Source organism: Phoca vitulina, unplaced genomic scaffold (assembly GCF_004348235.1).
Source record: "Phoca vitulina isolate PV1807 unplaced genomic scaffold, GSC_HSeal_1.0 scaffold1, whole genome shotgun sequence".
NCBI lineage: Eukaryota > Metazoa > Chordata > Mammalia > Carnivora > Phocidae > Phoca > Phoca vitulina.
In genome coordinates this window covers 30,034,611-30,052,716 of record NW_022589704.1, presented here as the reverse complement: position 1 = coordinate 30,052,716, position 18,106 = coordinate 30,034,611, and the positions used below count along the sequence as shown (strand labels likewise).

The window sequence follows — 18,106 nt, the reverse complement described above, 5'->3', positions numbered from 1 at the left end:
AGTGACCGTCTGCTCTTATAAATAGTATGTTGATTTTCAAAAGTAATAAAATCTCAAATCTAGTGGAGAACCAATTGTTAACACTGATTGGGTGGGATACTCTAACTACAATATTTTAAAAGCCTCTGTACAACTGTATCTTATTTCTCTCCCTGTTTTCTTTTTTTGTATGTTGTCTTATAGTCTTTTCTCATTCTTGATTTCTTTCCTCTCTTTATTTTTCTCTGGCCTAGTATTTTGTTTTCATTTAAAAAAAATGGAAGTCATCTCCAAAATTTGCTTTAAATATAACATTTCTGGCTCTCAGTGTTGAAGTGTATGGAAATTGTGGTTAAGGCAGATGGAAAGTAGTATGTTCTTATGAGAGGGAAGAAAAAAAGAAAAAACTGGAAACAGTTTAACGTCTTCCTGGCCAACTTGCACCAGACTGCGGAAATGGATTTTTTTTTTTTTTTTTTTTTTGGTACAAATCAAAAGCACAGAAATAACATTGAAAACCCTATAAACTTCACTCATTCATTTCCCATATATCTATTAATCATCTACTCCATATCAAGCCCTGAGAATCTGGAAACCGGAGACATGGTACCAGTCCATCCTCAGGACCCTACTCACTCAGACAGGAGGCAGCAAATCAACTTTTTATGACAATGCAACAAATGCTTAGTTTAGTGATTATTAGCAGAAAGTCCTCTGAATTTCCAACTCCTTTTTATTTTTTACTAGTAAGCCCTGAAATGCTCAATTGTAGCTGACTCTCAACAAGTCTATTTTAGGATTAAACATTGCAGAGGGAGTTTTCTGACAAAGGCAATACATTTATGCTGTTTGTGGCTCTGGAGTTATCATCACAATGCATGAATTGACAAAACCCTGCCAGCCCCAAGATTATAACTGTAGCTGGAAGGGAAGCATCTCAGACGAAAAACAATTTTGACCAACAGTGCACTCACACATGCGCGTGGTGGTAGGCATGGTTAGCTGCAGGAGCAAACAGACCTTTGTGGCTACCTGGCAACCAGCAGTCACCATGATGGACAGTAAATGGAGCTCAGACACGAGAGGTCCCTGCTACTAGTTTTCAAATGGAGGAGTTCCACCTCAATTTTCCATCTCAGCATCTCAAGGGGAGATGCAGAGCATCCTCACCGATGTGCCTCCAATCCATGGGGGGCTCCATATTTACCCAACAAGATGCAGAATGCAGAGGCAGGGGACCCACTGCTGATCCAGCTCTGTGTGCCAGCGACATTTACCCTGGCTTTCTAGTCTCCCCCACCCTGGAGATTTCACTGTTCACCAGACTGAATCACAGCAACTCCACCGCTCTCTCCCTCTGCCAGAAGAGGGTGGGCAGCGCATCTCTGTAGGCACCGCATCCCCTCTTTGTCACAGAGGCAGGGAACTTTACGATATTTATGGAGTTAAATTTTTAATTAGAAGTAGGAATAATTCAGGGGCGCCTGGGTGGCTCAGTCGGTTAAGTGTCCGGCTCTTGATTTCGGCTCAGGTCATGATCTCAGGGTCGTGGGATGGAGCCCTGCACCCCAGCTCCGTGCTCAGCGGGGAGTCTGCTTCCCTCCCTCTTCCTCTCCCTCTGCCCTTTCCCCTGCTTGTGCTCTCTCTCTCTCAAATAAATAAAATAAATCTTAAAAAAAAAAAAGGAATAATTCTATCTATGGGAAGTTGGTGGCCAACCTTACAGTGGACTAAATGTGCTCCTACCTGATTTGGTTCCTATGAGGTTTGTGGAGAGCATCACAGGAGTTTTTAAGTTAACTCAGTAATGCTGATTTGTATGCCAAATTTGGAACCATTGACACACAGAAGATGTACACACACCCCTCCCGCGCCCCCCTTCCCCAGGCAGGGAGTGAGCTAGTAGCCCTGGTCAAGGAGCCCCCTGCTCTGCTTTCATGGAATTCAGCCATCTTTAAAGTGGGCTCATGCAACCTGCTGCCAGGCTGAAAGTCACTTCCCGCAGTAAGGCCGGAGCCCTAGCCAGCCCGGGAAAAAGACAATTCCTAGCACTTGGTAGTTAGGATGTTGCCTAAGGTTAAGGGCTAAGGATGTTAAGTATTACTGTTAAGCAGTGTTAAATCTTCTGCCTCTGAAGAAAAATGACTTTATTTCTTGTCTCCTGAGGGTGGTGTTTTGGAAAGCAGAGCGCGGTTGTAATACAACCTCGCTAGCAAACACCAGGCTTTTACCAGGACCGATGTTTTACCATCCTGTCCAGCCCCCCATGCTGTCTGGTAGTAAACACAATGAAATCAGCATTCCCTTCTTCTTGCCCGACACAAACGATGACTCACTCTGAGTGAGTAGGGAAGCGGTCGTTTCCTAGGCTGCTCTAATGTGTGAACATCAGTGTATGTATTTTTGCAAGCAGCTGCTTTTTCACTTCAGCCTCCCAGCCCCGCTGTTTTTACAGGCCTCCTTGTGGTCAGTCCCTCCAGCAGAGAACGTGCTACTCGCGCATCCCAAGCCTCCATTGTTCCCACCTGGCCCATCCCTGGCCCCACGGGATCCCATCATTCCTTCTCTGCAGATGGTTCAGTGCATCGGCACATGATGTTGCTCTTCCGGGCTTGTAATCAAGTGTTGAGTCCTAAGGAGTGAGCAAAAACATCTCTTCTGTGGTCCTATGTATGCAGGCGGTGAAAGATTGCTGGAAAAACTCATAAAAATGCCTTCATTGGTTCCACTACAAACTGCACATTACGCAGCCCCAGCTGGCCCCTGCTGCTGTCCAGAATTCCTTTTAGTCGTGCTGTCAGCTCCCTTGACTATCCCACAGTGGCCGTTCCAACCCTGTTCTACTCCCGTTAAATTCTGTGAAGATGACTAAACCCCCCCAAGCCCCATCTCTAGAGATGACCTCACTTCCTCTCCTTTATGACCTTGAGACACTCAACATGAGCTCCTCCACTTCTGCCCCCCACAGTTCAGACTTGCTGTCCTCACTGACCACACTTCCTGAGGACAGACCACGAGGGCATGAACTTGGAGTCAGGCCATAATTACAGCCCCAGCTCTGTCACTCATCACCTGTGTGACCTTGGCCAAGGGATCTGACTGCTCCAGTCTCAGTTTTTGCATCTACGAATGGGGATGGTCTTAGGGCCTCTGTATGGGGCTGGTATTGAGTAGTACTGTACTTACTAGTACAGTAACATAAGCAAAACCCTTAGTGAAGAGCCTGCCTGACATATTTTAGCGATTTTTTTTTTCATAGTGTTAGCTCTTTTTAACTTTATTTCTGGGGAAGACGTGTTTCTTGAGTGAGTCAGTCTCATACAACAGAGCTCATTCCTGCTGGCTTCTCGGAGATCCTGTGCCATCAACTACCCCTCTGTTGGCTGCATCTTGAAGTCCCTTGGCAGTTGCCTCCCCCCACCCGCCACCTACACTGTAAATGCATAGGTTCAGGTGCACAGTTCTTTGAGAGCCCGCAGCATGGACAAGGGGAAAGCCAACACCTGCGTGGTGATATGCTGGGGGTATAACTGAGACTAAAGGATTAGCCAACTCTGGGGAAAGACCAGTGGTCCAGATGGCCAAGAGCAAGAGGACATAGCAAACCAATCTGATCTGAGTAACAAGCTGTACTAATGGACATGCTGGGAGACAGTAATTCCTGTGGGTAGGGAGTTTCATATAAGGCTCAGGTGGCAGGACGACCCCATGCACTTGACTCCGGTCCATCAGAGAAAACAAAGACCTCCCCTCCACCCTCCTCCTTCCTTCCTCTAGGTCCCACATTTCCTACCTTAAGAAGAGTGGCTCATCCCTACCGGCTCTATTTCCACACCACCCACTGGCACGGTAGCCTCTTGCCCCGGGCTTCTGACACTGACGCTTCTGGCTGATTCTGCCTCTATCCCTCCCCCCGCTGCTGACACCCACCGTGTAGATTCTCGCTGAGCAGCTGCCTTCATTCCCACAGATTCAGTTCTCACCACTCTGATGATAATTCCAAAATGAACCTGGCTAACCTTCCTATCTCACTCTTCCTGAGACCCCAGTTACAACCGCCTGCTTGACACCTCCATCCTTCTACCTCCAAGATAGTTCAGAGTTCCCATGTCATGTTTCTTTAGCTCCTTGTACTTTTAACTTCCATGACATTTGTTTGACACCTTTCTAGTGCCACTGAAAACCACCTAGATTAGATTATGATGCTTTGCTGTCCCTTTCCACCCCTTTGGATTATAAATTCCTCAAAATAAGGGATATTGTTCTATATCCACCATGTTTTACACCCACCTCCAGGACCTAACACAGGACCATGTATATAACAGGTTTTTAATACATTGGCATACGGATGAAAATAGATTTGTTTTTGTATAAGTAAGTGATGGGCAAGAATTTCTTCTGAATTTTCTTGACCATTTGTTTCAGGATGCTGTTTTCTAATATAACACTAATTTTTCATGAGAATGTCTCTTTTCCCTGGAATCTGTAGAAGTCCAGACTTCTAAATAGTCAACTCTAAATGAGCATTTAATATGTGCCAGGCACTGTTCTAAATGCTTTATGTCTACTGACTTACGTAATGTTCACAGCAACCCTGTGACTCCAAAGCAACCCTATTATTATCCCCATTTCATAGGCAAGAGCACAAGTACAGTGGCCCAAGTTCAAGAGCTAGAGATGGCAGAGGTGGGATTTGAACCCAAGCAGTCTGGCTGCAAGTTTGTACATTTAGCCTCTGGAACTAAGGTTATCCAGCTCAGAATCAGAACCAAACTCTGTGGGGGTGCATCGCTGGCTCAGTCAGTAGAACATGCACCTCTTGATCTTGGGGTTGTAAGTTCAAACCCCACATCGCGTATAGAGATTACTTAAAAATAAAATCTTAAAAAAAAAAAGAACATCCTTGTTCTGTAGAATTACATACTGACTGACATATTTAAAGGTAAAGAGTCATGATACATGCAGCCTAAGCCCAAATAGTTAAAAAATATAAAGTTTACAAAAAAAAAAAAAAAAGAATCAAACTGTCATTATCACACTCCCTTGTATCATTTGCTCACCTTCTTGTCTTTCTCCCTCAACTGTAAGTACCTTTGAGGACAGAGACTCTGTCTTATTCATCTTTGTATATGACAGAGAACATTACTAATATACAGGTTAGGTAATGCCTTTCAACCATCTCTGTAACGCTGTCATAAAATCAATTCTTTTCCCATCCCCTTGGGTCCTGCCCTTGAAATATGAACAGTTTAATGCATAATTGCTAGATGAACATTAAGCAATATACTTTGTCTACCAAAAAGAGAATCCTGTTTTGTTAGAACACTCCCCAGAGTTGAAAAAGCAGTATCTGCAAACTGGTACTTTGGTTCTTTAAGATTAAGAATAATGTCCACCCAGAAGGAAAAAAAGTGATAAGACATTTTCCGGTAGAAAGCTGCGTGAGCATTCCCGGGGACAGAGAGACTCCCTTTCCCGAGATTGATGCGGGACAGAGGCATGCTCAGGCTGTACTTGGCTCCCAGTCCTGATGTTGCTCTAACCCATATTACATAAATTACTCGAGGAGGAGAAAAATGTGTCTCCGATTGTCTCAAGCAGCTTTAACTTGGCTGTGTAATGAGAAGCAACATACTAGAACTGATTTCGGGTAGAAAGAGCAACTTTAGAAGGAGCAAACAGCTTATGCTTGCTTCCTAGGAACCCAAAATAAACTTGCTTCCTAAGTGTGTTCCCAGTGTTTTCGTGTTGGGTAGGATTGTGTTCAGATCAGAAGAACATGCCATAAGAACATACTTCTGCTTTAACATTTCAGTTGGTTCATTTTGTCGGTTTCAGCTTTCCTGTCTGCATATGCTTTTGCCCACCCAGTAAGACTCAGTCACGAGCACAGAGCTAATTTTGAAGCTTACGACCTGCACCCCGCCCACTACATGTATTATCCCTGACAGCATTTTATCTGGGCCTCCTCTATGCCCTCGACTGTCATTTACCTGGCTGCTTGAAGACCTTCTCCCTCCCTGATTGCTCTGGTTCTCTTCGAGGGAGCTTCTGCTCTGCTCACAGCTACTCAGTGTTCCTTTGCCAACCTTGCATTGTTTTATAGCACTTGCCAAGCAGATGGCAGTGACATTCGAGTCCTGCAAAGATTTCCACCAATGCCATGGGACTGGTCTTTGCTAAAGCTAAGCTAGGGATTGAGTGAGTGCAATGAAAACATGAGCAATCGGCACATTAGGTATATATGTGTGTGAGCGTGTGTCCGGTGTGGGTGGGGCCTCGGCCATCTGGGCCTGTGGAGGTAGACAAAATCTCCATGCTACCTAATTGAGTACTTTTCTCTGCCACAGAGCCAGTTTGTCAAATAAGAGGTTTCGTGAGCATGTATGCATTGCTCCCAGCCGGCATGGCAGCAATCAGATGTCCAGCCCGGGTTTGAAACCATTCCAGGGACTCCTTCTCCGCAAGGCACTGGACAGGGGCCTGGTGCACATCATCTAGATACAGCTAATCATGGCCCGGCTTTCTGACACCTTCCTGGTGGCACAACTTTATCTGAACTGCCTTTCCGTGCGTGAAAGGCCACCTTTTAGTGCTCAAGTCTGTGATCACTGCCCTGACTTTGGAGAGAAGCTACGATGAGCTAAAGAACCTGTCTAGATCGTATCTCTTGCACCTGCATATGACAGAACGTAATGCCTTTTGAAAATCGGGAAAGGCGCTGTTACCCCACCAGATTCCATCCCCTCTCCTCTGGCTCCCTGCGCCGAAAATCTAGTCTCTGCTTGTCCTGCTGTGCCGAGTCAGCTACCTGTTTGTCTCGTCAGACACCGCCTCACTCCATGCAGGGGACAAAATGAGGAATTAGTGGCGATTTAGTTCTTTGTGAGATGAAGATATCTCCATTGTTGACTCAAACTTCCTGAAAAATGCAAAAAACCCTAGCCTGTAAGACCGCGTCAAGATGCCAAACAGCTGAGATCAGGGGGTTAATGCTACTGCCATATCATTTTTATGTCACTTAGTTTCTCTGATAAAAGTCCATTTTAATCAAACTTTTCATCATTTCCTTGTAGCCAATATATCCTTGATGCCAGTTAGAATATTTAATATTAATTATTCAGTGGAAGGCCTCCATTATGAGTTTAGTTAGACGATTAGTGATTTAAAACACGTTAAGGCCCATTACGGTATTGATGTCCCCAAAATAGTTTTCACTGAATCGTGATGGACCACATATATTAAATTCCACAGATCTTTCCTTTTCCCTCCTTGTCCCTAGAAAATTCTAAACTATGACCTGTCTGTTCGTTCAATACTCCTTTTAGACGAGAAGGGTGTGCCTGCTCTTTCAGCGGCGCCAACTGTGACGTTACCTTGAACTTGAAATGTGTTAAGCTTGGTAAACAGACTTCCATGTTTTCCCTCCTACACCTATTTGAGTTTTAGCATTCATTTCCCACTTTTCCAGCCAAAAGAAAAGAAAAGGTTTATTTTGCGCCTAGGTAGCTGCTCCATGGAGAGGGTTGCTCTCTGTAATTTCTCATAGTCTTTGGTTATTCTTGATGTTTTCCTATTGTATTGTCACCACCATCTGCCGCCAGAAGCTTGGATGGCCCTGGATGACCGTGGTGAGTTTCCTGACCCTGCTGAAGGGCTTTGCATGATGCTCTCACTCTGCACCTGCCTCCCTCTGTCCTTTGCAGCTCTCCGGCCATTTGCTGCCGTCCCCTGGCCCAAGTTCCTCAGTTTGTCCTGGTGTCAACCTACCGCAGGCAGAGATGCTCTGAATAAACCAAGTGTATTAATTTGTTACCATATCCGGTTTGTATGTGTGTGTGAGGGCCATGTTTTATGGTTCTTTAAAATGATATCACATCACTCAAACGTGCAGGCATCTTGGATAAAAAGCGAGTGCCTCCGCAAAAGCATGAACACATGATGTCTTCAGCAGGCATAAATAAGAGTAAAATCAACAGGTTTAGTTTCCATTTTTATTCACCAAAATCTGCCTGCAGATGGTTTCAAAGATGCCATACTTACTCCTAAGCTAGCCAATTGTGTTTGAAAAGGAAATCAAACCAAGAACAATGAAGGCGAAGGCAGACGGGGCGTGATGTAAGTGTGTGCAACGCCTACCATGCGCCATGTACTTTCTGTGGGTTGTCTCACTTTCTACTCACCATCCAACTGGGTAGGAGTCATTAGGATGCTCATTTTGGAAAAGGAAAAAAATCCATCCTTGAAGTGGCAAGATCAGATTCAGAATTCAAGCTCAGTTCTTTCTGGTTTTCAAGATCTTTTTTCTTTCAATTTACCTGACCACTAACACTGACAAGTTAGGGAGAAGGTGGAATACAGCAGCTTTTTTCTCGAGTAACATAAGTTCATGGGAAGGAAAATATCTGGGGCCATATTAGAAATGCATTCATTGTTTCTTAGGGCTCCAAAGAACATGGGAAATGTTGAAACCTGCAGGTGGTGAAAAAGTAATAAAATACAATAAGACAAATAATAGGGAATTTATGGGAAAAAAGAAAATTGCTTTTGAAGCATATCATTTTTCGTCTTATATCACCGTTTTCCCTGAGTAAAAACAAGATAGCCACATTTTCCTTATGGCAGTTATTCTGTTCCTATCAGGAGCATAAATAAGGATGTAAATGGCTCCACCTAGGGCTGCACGGGCACAGAGGCTGAGTACCCCAAGTGCAAGTACCTGGGTGGCCCTTCCACGGAAGCACTTGTCATGGGGCATCGGGGAGGAACCAACACTTGCTAAGCATTTATTGTGCTCTAAGAACTCTGGTGCGTACTTCAAATCTAACCTCATTTATTTCTAGCAACAATCCTGAAATAAATTTTATTATCCCAATTGATAGATGAAGAAACTGAGGCTCAAGATCCAAAGTGATAGGGTCAGGGTTGCACATAGAATAAATGGCAGGCTTTGGATGTGGTCTAGCTCTTTCTACCTCTGAAACCTCTAGAATCTTTACAAATCAAGTTGTCTTGTGCTAGGCTGGCTGAAAACAAGTAGGAGAAAAGCATTCAATGGCCGTCCCTTACTGAGGCAGCCCTCGCCGTGCTGACCCCGTCCTAAGTCACTGCTGTATGTAACTCTAAGATGTGAAAATGAACAAAACCCTAACAGGCATTCAAAATTACTAAGAACAGCAACCATGAGCCACAGAGCTCCCCTTAGTGTATATGAACACCCACCTCCTTCCAGCTAAAAAAAAATCTTTTAAAAAGTGCTCTTTGTTAAAGACAACCTCTCTGTTATGCTCATGTTTAAAAAATAACCAATTGGTTCCACTTGAGCAATTTTCATAGCCAGGAAAGTATTGTTGCTTCTTTCACAGTATAGGCCTGGCAGCTCCTCAGGGGACATGGCTGCGATGTAAATGCCAGATAGGGATGGCATCAGTTGACTGTATTGCTTCAAGTCCAGAGAAGAGAGCTTTGGCAGTCAGTTACCACAGAGGTGCCACACGAGCCCATCTGTGCCCTGGATTTCATGTGACACAGGCCCCCTAACCTCAGTCATTGTGCCAGGAAACACCTTGGTCCAGCTCCATTATTTCTAGCAAAGGCAAACATTTGCAATACAAATGTGGAAAGGGTTGGTACAAAAAGAGCAGCATCCAGAATGTGTTCTTGCTTAGATTCCAAGTCTTCAGTTAAGCCTAGAGAGAAGTGGTTCAGGCTTGTCCCAGTAGAGGGTTGTCCCACTCAACAATCAGCAAAACTGCCCCTTGTGGTTGAACATGGAATGACATGTCAAATAGGTAGGAACCTGGCAATTCTCCCTGGCAGCTCTCCACCGACAATATGCTCTGGGGCATGAGAAGTCGCCTTTGAACCTCGCCATTGCTTGAAAGTGAAGACAGGGTGGTGACTGCTCAGATAAGGTTTCTGCCCACTAATTGCTTGCGTGTAGCTGAGGCAAATGCACGCCCATTTCCAGAAATGATAGTGTCTGACAGCCTGGGTTTTACAAGGTACCAGAAAGAGCTGTAATTGTTGCGGGAGAGGTTTAAGATGGAAAATAAGCACGTTGAGCTATTTTAAGAAGGAGCTTGCCACAATAAAGTTTTTCTTCTGGAAACAGTCCTATAAAATCAGGATCAGAGTTTGTGCTTGCTTGATCACTTCCCACTGATATGTTGGTGCCTTTGACAATTTATGCTAAATGGTCTAGACTGTGTGACACCCTTTTACGCTTTTACATTTTTGGTTTTTTTTTTCCTAACATCCAGAATCAGGTCCATATATAAGCCAGAGCTTCTAGCCAATATTCTATGAGTAATTTCCAGATGTGCCACATGTAATGTGGCCAAGATAACGGGAGGACTGCTTTCTGTGCATTGGTTATAGACAAGTCACTTATATTATCACCTTGTCAACAGCTTGAATTCCATAGTTTGTCCTTTTTCTGGTCACTTCCTTCATATCTGATTTTTTTAAAAACCCAGTTTAGTCCTGAATTGTTCAGAGCTAACTGTGCAATTTTATTAGCCTAAACAGATGAGCTTAAAAAGTCATCTATGCTTACTTATTCCTTCATTCAACACCTATTTGCTGACTACCTACTAAGTACAATACACTCCATAGGCCTTGAAGATATAATAAGAAGCCCACAATACACGTCCCTGGACTAGGAAACTTGTAACCAAGTGGAAAAGATAATAATTGTACAGTCATGAAAGAAACATAAAATTTCAACTCTGCCCCTTATGAAAAACAAGAGATACGTGATTCCAAAAAATATGGGAAATTGGACTGAATCAAGGGAGGGAGTGACACCTGAGCTGTGACCTGAAGGAGGTTAGAGAGAAGACATAAGGAACATTCCAAGCAGGGAAAACAACATGTGCAAAGGCCTTGTGGTAGGAGAGAGCACAGTGAACTGAGAGACTGAAAAAAGGCTGGGAAGGAGACTGCAAGAGCCAAGTAGGAGAAGCAGGTAAAAGTCAGACCATGAGTGGTTAAGTATGTTTATATTCATCCAAACACTCATTAGAAACCATTTATGGGTTTTAAGCAGGAGGAAGACAAAGATTTGTGTATCAAACTTTTTTTTTTTTTTTTTTTTTTTTTTTAGCTGCAGGGTGAAGAATAGATTGGAGGGAGGTAGGATGCAAACCAGTTCAAAGGCTATTTGCTGTAGCTCAGGCGGGAGATGGTGGGGCATCCAGGGGTGGTGGTGATGATAGCAGAGATGGGAGGAGAGGGTGGGAAGAACTGACAGAACGTTCTGATGGATTGCATGTGGAGGTGTGGGGGATAAGTAAAGCCAGGTGTCGAGAACGAATCCCCACACAACGACATGGGTGGTGGTACCACTCTCCAAGAGAGGAAGTACCGGGAGAGGACCAGGTTTGGGGGGGTGGGGGCAGATCATGAGTGTGAGTTGAGACATGCTAGATTTGAAGTGCCTTTTAGACTTCCAGAAGGAGATCCTGAAATGTACAGCAGAGATAGCTCAACAAGGAAGGGAAGTGCGGTGGCTAATCCAGGACATTAGACCAATGTGTGCACTTGAGCACGGAAGACCCCAGGGCATATCAAGGGTGATGATGTCATGAAGCGCAGAGTCTCCTACTCAGAAAGTACAAAAAGAAGCAGGTGGACGGTGCAAATTGCATAGGCCTGGCCTCCAGTCTGTGGTTGTAACATGTCTTCCCCGCTTATATGGACAGCAAAGGCTTATCTATCACTGTCTGTGTAATTTCATTCTGGAAATTATATTTTTCTCAAGTAGTAAGCGTTGGTGACTTAATGCCATCTGGCATTCTGTGACTTAGCATAGCTCTGACTCCATAAAGTGTAAGCATAAAGATAACAAGAAACAGCGGAAATCATTTTGGTGACTGCGCTGTCCTTAAAAGACAGAATATTCTTGTTCTTCAGAAATATGCACTGAAATATTTAGGGATAAAAAGACACAAGTCTCCAATTTACTCTTAAATGGTTCCAGAAATAATAATATGTATATATAATAATATGTGTATGTACATGTTTATAAATATGGAGAGAAAGAGGGCACGTGGAGGGGAAGGGAACAGACTGGAAGAAAAGAGAATGAATGAAAAAGTAAATGGGCCAAATGTGAAGATGTCGTAAATCTGGAGAAAGGATACAGGGAGTCCCTTTTACTATTGTTGCAGCAGCAAGAACAACAATACAAGGAATGGTGGAAGTTCCCATAATTTTCTAGTGCCAACTCAAAAGTAAAAAATGTCCTCATTCTAACGTCTGAGGCTGGGTTTGCCCCAAAAGCAGACCCTGAGACAGAGATTTGAGAGCAAGTGATTTTATTTGGGAAGCGATCCCAAGAAGTATTGGAAGGAGAGTGAGGAAGAACAGGGAAGGAAGCCAGTCTATACTGCATTCATGAGCCGGTAACCACGCAGGCAGTGGGGATCAGTTCCGCTGGGGCCCTTTGGAAGTAGTACCGCATGCATTCACACCTTGTGCCCCCCGAGGGCAAGGATGTTGCAGAATTTATCTTGTGAGTCCTATTTGTCCTTGGCTAAGGATTGCTCCTGAAGGAGCCAGCTTCCCAGCACTGCTGCCTATCTAGAGCACTGGTACCAGGAAGCCTCAAGCCAAGAAGCACAGATATGTGGAGTCAGTCCTGCAGTGGACCGGAAGTGGGGAGAGCCAGGTGGGACCGAGCAGTGCTGCTACAGCGAGTGAGCCGGGAGTCCCAGGGTCAAAGTGAACCAGTCCTGACATCCTTTCACAAGAGGAAAATAGATGGTTATTAAGTAGGTCCAGACAATCTTGATGCATTTATTTTATTTTTGAAGGAGGTGTTGTACGAATTGGTCATGTCTTCTATGGAACACAGTGAATAATGATAGAATTGACAGAGCTGCCCCAGAGCAGAACCTCAGAAGAATGTATTTCCGGTTTCTCTGTTTCACTCAAATATACAATTCATCAAAATGATGGAAAGTCTTTGATGAGTTCATTTTCTCTCGAGTCCATGTTCAGAACCTCACTGAAATATGGCAGCACTTCTGAGAATGCCAGAATATGAAAGCCTCAGGAAAATGGGAATTGGGTACTTAGGTGCCTAACTCAAGCATGCCCATTATTGCATGATGCCAATTTGAGGATCTGCAGTGACTTGACTTATGATCATGGCTGTAAACACATACCTGGTCAGGTTTGCATGGATTTCAACAGGCCACCTTTGCTCCGATTAAGAATAGCAAGAACTTAGCCAAATGCAAGTATTAGTCATAGAGCTCTAGTCATACTGCACCTGTGGTCTCACCTTAGTAAGAGACTTTATGTGGATATCAGTGTTGCATCCAGGAAGCCTATACAACTGGATCAATCACATCCAGTCAATTAAGATGCTTAAGCTCGTCTTCCTGAGAACAAAATGTATAGGTTATAAATCAAGCAGACTACAGGATAAATTCCTAACATGTAATTATTAGAACAAAGAGTGAATATTTTTAAAGTTCCTGATATATATTGCCAGAGTGACCTCTAAAAAGGGTGTCCCAACTTACACCTCCACCAGCAGCAAATATAAAATATTTCTTTAACTTGCATCAATGTAATCGATTAAGAACTACCAATTATGATCACAAACTGTTTTAATTTGTAATTCCTTTACTTGTCACCAAGTTGAGTGTTCCTCACATATTTATTGGAATTGGTATTTTTTTTTTTTTCAGTCTATGGTAGCTCATCTGTTTTCATATCATTTTTGTCTAGGTGTTTAATACTTCTTGATTTGCTAGAGCTCTTCATATATTAAGGACATTAACACTTTGTCATATGTTAATATTATTTTAATTTAACTTTAAATTATACTTACGGTAAATAGGAGTTTATAATTTTTATAAGTTAAATCTTCAACCTTGTGGCTTATTATTTATTCTTTGCTTTTATATGTAAAAAGTTGTCTTCCATCGTGAGACCAGAAACATTTGCCTATTTTTCTTCTAGTTATGATTTCATTTATTTCTTAATTATTTATTCTACTGCAGGAATACTTTGAATGCACATGTCACCCTAAGCAGTAATGTGCTTTCATAACATAGTTCCAAGCAGTATTAACTGTGATATGGTTGTAATCATAAAAAATACATGGTGGTCTAGATACCCATGTTAAGTGGCTTTGTACAGATAATGTGGAAGATATCCATGCAGTTTACTGACATGCATCAACCAGCCAATTTTTTTCCTTGCTCTCACTGCAGTTGTGTATTGTGTCAGAATACACCAGGTCTTCAGTGTCCTGGGAGTAGTCAGGATCACCCAGATGGGTTCTTTCTTAAGGTGGCACTTCCTCTTGCAAAATATGTGCTCCTCTCTTTGACCCTCTGCCAGCTGAGGTGACCCTCTGTGGCATGAACATAGTGTGACGGTTGAGCTGACACACACGCCCTGCATTCCTTGGAACCTGCGTGCCTCTGTTCTTCAGATCTGCTTGACAAGACCTCCAAGTGTGCTCCCCAAAGACAGTATTTATATCATTGGAAGTTTCTCTTTGAATTTCTGTGAGAAAGATGCAGATCTACTGGCAAGAGACTTAGCTTGAGATAGCACATGTATCCCTTTGGCGAAATCCAAAGGAACCATGAGAAGGGTCTTGATCTGGCATATTTAAATTGTCCACTGGTTGGTTTCAGGGGACCCTCAAACTCCCTGAAGTGACGTGCTAACTTTTTAATGAATAAGATTTCGTTCATATTTCTGAGGGAAGGGGTGAGTGAGAAAAATTTTACGACTCAATAAGTTTAAAACTTACTGAATGCGAGGAATTTGCTGTAAACGCTTCTTAAAGGGGTCATTCTAAAAAATCTTCCCCTTACAGTTTCTATGTGGCCAGCATTTTTCTTTCAATAAAATAATAATGTCTTCATAGAGAATATTTCATTTGTAAAATTCATGAGAAAAAATACCCAAACAGTAGCTTACTGTGTTGAAGGGTGTCTTCAATATCGGAGTGAATATAATAGTTCTAGCAAGAAAACTTATTTTGGTCTCCTTTCAGCCCCCCACAGCATAATGTGTATATATATTTCTATTTTAAACCCTGCCTTTTGTGTGCTTTTAGAAAGAACAAAACCTTCCCAGAATATAAATCCCAGAAAGTGGGATGGATGGCATCAAACTCTTAAATAGGAGCCCCTGTTTCCCTCCTCCCCATCACACCCACCAGCAACATGAAACACAGGCCCAGCTCACCAGTGCTACCTGAGGAAGGATTTACACATCCTATCTTCCCAGCATTTGAAAGGTAACATTCTGTTTCATCCCCTGAGAGTAGAGAGGAGAGGAAACACTATGAGAAGGAACAACAGCAACCTTCTTTGGGACACAAAATACTACATTACATCAATCCCACTATAAATGATAGCAGCATAAAACCACAGGAAACCCCAAAAAAGTAAAATACTAACACGAAGCCATAGCCACCCCACCAGGTATAATTTAGATAAAGAATCCGGTTAACGTATGTAGGATGTTGTAATATAGTTGTTCATGAACCACCGGCAACAGTTTATACTGGAAAAGAATAGAGACATTAGTTGCTAATAGATGACAAATATCCTTTATTCATTCTTATATTTAAAAGCCGTATGTCCTCAAATAAAATACCAATCAATGGCTAAAAATTTAAGGGCTGCTGTATCTTTGTCTCGTAATATGGATTTGTGGCCTAATCTAGAATTTTCTTGACCTTTTTGTCTAATGGTGGGATATAAATAAGAGAAAGATGGTTGCATAAAACATCCTCTGCATGTGAATGTTTTTTACATATGAGTAATTTCAGGCGGCTAAAGATGGAATGAGCTAACCTGAAAATAACAAACTGCTCACTGTCTCAGCCAAATTAGGCTTCATGCTGAAAGGCATTCCTTCAGAAGTCAAGAAGGGCAGGGGTCAAGCCATCAGGCCGGGGAGTACAGCTGTCAAACCACCTTTTGCAGTCTCCATGGGAGCAACCAAAGAAAACCCAGCAAAGAAAATTTCTCAAAAAATCAACAGCAAGAGTAAAGCAAAAATAACCAGATGTCCCAGAAGACTCTATTGGTATTATGAAGAAGGCTAGAGCAGGGCAAACAGGGTTTGGATTTTATCAACCTTGCTAATAAAAGTCACTTGGCTCTCCATCGAGAAGAGCAGTTGGTACAATATGGAAAGGTTTTAAAGACCATTAATTTCTTGAAATGAAACAGCTGGCCTTATTGGCTATTAAATAATGAGCCAGATTCTCCCCAGTGCCTAAGTCACTTTCTAGTAGTAAATTAGTCATTTAGGGAGGCACATTAACTCTTTAAGAAGATTAGGGTCCGATTTAGTGCACTTTATGTGTAGGAGGAGAATTGTAGGGAATCTGGCTGAAGCTGAGCAAAGAAAAGATGGAGACAAGATGGAATCTGATGGAAGGAAGCAAACCTGTGTCTTGTGTTACCGTGACCGCTGAGATGAGCGTGGGAAATTTGAGGAGTTGAGTTGTTGAAGAACATTTAATCTAGTGTTCTGAGGTTGGATGAGATCGTGACAGTAGAGAGAGTTGACACTTCACTCATTCATTCATTCATTCATTCACTCAGTCAGTCGTTCAGTCAACTTTTAGTTGGACACTACTGTGTAGCGGGCACTGAGGAGATATTCTTCAGTGAAACACAGTCCTTGTCTCCAGGGCTTTAGAGTCTAGTCTCTGGTGGCTTAGGTAGGGAGTGGAAGACAGACAAAGGGAGATTGCAGTAGAGTGTATCAAATGCTAAAATTGTATTTACATACATTGAATTTGAGGGGAGAAAGTGGCAAGACACGTAGTTAGGAGCACCTTGTATAACACGCTAAGATGGTTGACTCCACCCAGAAACCCTCTGGCCTTTGAAGCCTTTTACACGAGGGAATGGTTTGATCAGATTTGCGTTTTAGAAAAAGCCCCTTGATAATTTCATGGAAAATAAATTGGAAGGGCAAGACTGGAATAAGAAAAGACAATGCGAAGCTGTTGATATATTCCCTATGAGGAACGCTGAGTGCCTGAAACGAGGCTGTAACAGTGGGGAATGCCAGCAAGAGAAGAAGGGGGTGTGCTTTTAAGGAGATGACTTGACATGACTTGATGGCTGAGTAGATATGGTCATTGAGGGACAGGCTGGTGACAAAGGTGACTCTCAAGTCCCAGGCTTGGGCAGTTGGGTGGAGGGAAGCGCCATTCTCCTCAGCAAGTAAGGACAATGGGATGCAAGTTTTGGCGGAAAGGCAGTGATGGTTCTGGTCCCTAGGAGGATGGTGAGCTGGCAGAGAAGCAGAAGAAGTTATCCATGGGAGTCACCTAAAGAGATTTGAAAAGTACATGCTAAAAGGAAACTGTGACTTATAAAACTGCATAATTCCTCAAGTTTAAACTGAATTGCTGAAGGGTATTTTGGTTGGTTTTTCTGCCACAGGAAGGGATTTCAAAGATGCAGATGTCTCCAAACTGTGGCTGTATCATTGCTCACTGTTCATAGTGTTCAAGTGATTGGAAAGTGACATATAGGAAATAATCATCTTTGAAAAAGCCACCTTTTTTTTTTTTTTAGCTCAGCACATCAATGGTTAATAAACATCGATATGAATATCGGGAAATTTATACTCTATGTAGAAAGTAGAAAATTGCACAGGTTGCAGACTAGGCAAATTAACAATTCTTTCTCTGTCAGCACTTAAAATCTGTTCTGTGGTTTCTCTCTATGGTATGGGGTGAAAGGTGCCAACAAATTGGTTTAGATGATGTATCTGAAAATATGGAAGAAATTATATATTGGGGAAAAAGAGAGAAATTCTTATATATTAAAAGGTGTTGACAACTTCACCACAGAAGAGCAAAAAAAAAAGTCCTTAAAGATAAAACATTATTTCTGAATTTCAGTCACCACAGTAACAATGTTATACTCTGTGCAGCAAAAGTCATTTTTAGAAAGAAAGTTGACATCAAAGTCTACTAAACCAATAACCCTTGTGGCAACTTCACGATGAGAACCTCATTCTTTAGGAATGCGAAAAGCATAAAATGAAAAGGGTGCAGAGTTCATAGATTGCCTAATGAGAACGTAGCAGAAGCAGACGACAAACAGGACTACACATG

General features: G+C 42.7%; 1 protein-coding gene across 1 annotated transcript in view; it reads left to right on the top strand.

Moving 5' to 3' along the window:
* Positions 1-18,106, top strand: part of PARD3B (par-3 family cell polarity regulator beta) — a 999,887-nt gene that overhangs the window by 946,575 nt on the left and 35,206 nt on the right. The gene's annotated exons all lie outside the window — the stretch shown is intronic.